This window comes from Zalophus californianus, chromosome 6 (genome assembly GCF_009762305.2).
Source record: "Zalophus californianus isolate mZalCal1 chromosome 6, mZalCal1.pri.v2, whole genome shotgun sequence".
Classification (NCBI taxonomy): Eukaryota; Metazoa; Chordata; class Mammalia; order Carnivora; family Otariidae; genus Zalophus; species Zalophus californianus.
The window spans coordinates 62,264,699-62,267,766 of NC_045600.1; positions in this window are offsets into that span (position 1 = coordinate 62,264,699).

Sequence of the window (3,068 nt, forward strand, 5' to 3'; positions counted from 1 at the left end):
ACAAGAGGCATTCTAGGTTTCCTCTCCCACTTACCAGAGACTCCTTACTTAAGAGCTGATGTCCAACCCCTTGGGGCCTTGGTTGTCTCATCTGTAGGAAAATGAAGTTGGACTGAGTGACCACTAGGATCCCTTTCAGTTCACACGTGAAGGCAAAGAAATTCAACATGCTTCTTTCTCCCTGACTCAACCACATGGTTGAAAATGACGGCATCTCTACCGCACATGTACTCTGGAAGACAATATCATTGTAATTAAATGACATGGACATTAATTTGTTTTAGTTATGAATATAAAAAGCATCTTAATATTATTCTAATGCCACAAATTAATGGGTAAATAACGAAAACACATGTACTTTAACACTTAGCTTGGGGTTTGCCAGTCTGAGGCTCAGCCTCCGAGTCTGCACGCGGCTCCAGCCAGTCTGCTCCCCTCTGTGTAATCACACACTGTGTTTTTTGCCAGGCACAGTATCTCGGGCTCCTTTGCCAAGTGCGGTGCTGGCAGCCCCAAATGGATCGGGGTTGGGGGCGGGGAGGCTTGATTAATAGGTGCCCTTGCGGAGCAGGAAGGGTGGCGAGGGATTGAACACCCTTCTAAACTGCGCACATTGTGCAACCAAATCATCTAGAACAGTTGAAGGCTGTCAGTCACTAGAACTTGTTTATAGACTCTTGTTCTAGTTACAACCAGACTAGTTACAGCTTTAAAACTATTGAAACATTAGTTGCCTAGTAAGCCTAATTTACCCAGTCCTGGGATTTAAAGTCCTGGGTCGATATGTTCATTCTGGGAGATGGGTACGCAATTTTCTGTATTTTGCTGACTGCCACTTCCCCCACCTGCTACTGCAGATTTCCAGCCCTCTGTAAGTTCCCTCCTAATTACTACTCTGAGTGTCAGGTGTATCTGCAGAGAAGTTTTAGCTAGAAAAATTTCAGCCAGCTACCAAGGATTATCTGTCATTTCCTCCTTTTTCCATTCAGGGTATCAGCTTCTAAAGTCTACAACAGACCCCAAAGCTGCAAACACTACAAGCCACAGCCTAACAGGACCCATATTCAGGCCACCTCAGACCACATCTCTCCTGGTTACCCCAGTATCCATAATGCCCCTGGAGGAGATCACTGAATGGGCCAGAGCAGTTCCTGGCTACGTGGGCGATCCGGCAGAAGTGGGAGAAGGGCCTTCCTCCCTTTCGGTATGGCATCTCCATTTCCCTCTTTGCCACAGATGAACAGTCGGTCCTTCAGCTTTCGCTTTAGGTCTCCTGCTCCCAGGACTTGAACATCTACCGTGGCTGGATGGGGAGACAAAGCCAAGAGACAAATACCCTGCAGAATGCCCAACTGCCTCCTTCACTGGCCTCCACGGTTTTGTTCTGGACCAGGCTCATCTGCCAGACACTCTTCCAGTGGCTTCTCTTTGGGGACATTCCCCAGGTCCTCAAGCAAATGGACCCTTCTGTAGCCTTTCAGACAAGTCCAGACATGCCCCCAAACCCTCGTGGAGGTTGCCATGGCTCAGGGTTACACACCAGGTTCCTAGTAACTGTTTATCAGGCACATATTAGGTGCCAGGGACTGGGGGGGGGGGGCAGGAGGATGGGCCCCTGTCATCATGAAGCTGCTGTGGAAATTTGGACAACAGCTCCTTGAGGCTGGCCAAGTCAAGACTTCACCCCATTTGGTGCAGCTCCTGTTGAAGGGTCATGCTAACAGTACCAACTAATCACCATCCTGACAGAGAAACTCCTCTCAGGATAACAGAAGTTTCACCAAAGGTTTCTTATTGACCGCTCCTCCGGAACATTCCTCAGGTTCTTGCTCCACCAAGTGCCCCTGTCTGCTTCTTTCCATCACGTAGCAGCAGCGCCTTTCCTATTCTACTCTTTGTTCTTGGCTAGGATTTCACTGTTTCTTCCTTTCCTATTTCTCCCCTAGCATGCAGAGTGGAGAGGACTATTGGAAGGAGAATAAAAGTGAAAAAGCTGTAGAGGATGTGTACAAATACACAGTACCTGTAAAATTTGTACATTCTTTTGTTCCATTTAAATGAAGAACCTGAATGCAATCTAATGTAAAATTTAGAATATGGAAGTGACTTTGCATGTAATTTAGGAATCTTTTTTCCCTGATTCTAATCTCTGGTGTTCAGTAGGAAAGGGAATGAAAAAACTCCATAAATCGGTCAGCTTACCTTTGGATAACTAAAAAGTCTTTTAGGTGGTGTCCATCCCTCCTATGTAAGTGTAATTTCTTGTAGAAAAAGTGAGATCGGAGACCTAGCATTTAGTCTGTCTTTTGGCGGATTATACCTAGATGGCTGTTACATGAGCATGTGATTAATTCTGAAGGCAAACTTTCAGAACACCCTTTTTGAGTAAGAAGCTCGAAAGAGAAGTCGATGAAAACATCCAGCAAAAAAAAATACAGCATTTTCAGGTTATTTCAGGATATTCAGTCAGATAATATCCTGCATTTCTTCACTGTGCATATCTACTTCTCTCCCTCTCCCTCCCCGCCCCCCCATCGAAAAGACACAGGGCTTTGGGGACACAGGGGTTAGGGAAATGTTTAATTTTAGTTAAAACTGGATTTCTCCCAGTCTCTCAGTGGCTTGAGTCTCCTGACCTGGGTCAAACAGCAGAGGCAAGGGGAATAAGGAAAGGCACCAGGTAAAGCTAGAACGAGATCACTGTTGAATACACATACTTGTTACGGAGTCTGTTACTCTGTTCAAGAGGTGACCAGCCCAGAACGTGGCCGGAAACCGTGCTAATTTCATTTACATTTTCAGAGTTGAGATCCAGGTTTTCAAGTTTGTGATGGTATTTTATGCCAAACATATGCAAATCGATCTCAGTCTAAAAATTCCGTATGTTCTCCAGCCTCTCCTCTAGTCACAAACAACCGAGGCTGGCGCCGGGCAGCGGTAGCCGGGCAGCGGTAGCCGGGCAGCGGGGGACGGGCCCGGGAAGGGCAGTCCCGGAGGCGGGCCCGGGGCGGGGCCTGGGCGGGGCCCGTGACGCGCCGAGTCGGCCGGCTTGGAGGCCGGACCTCATC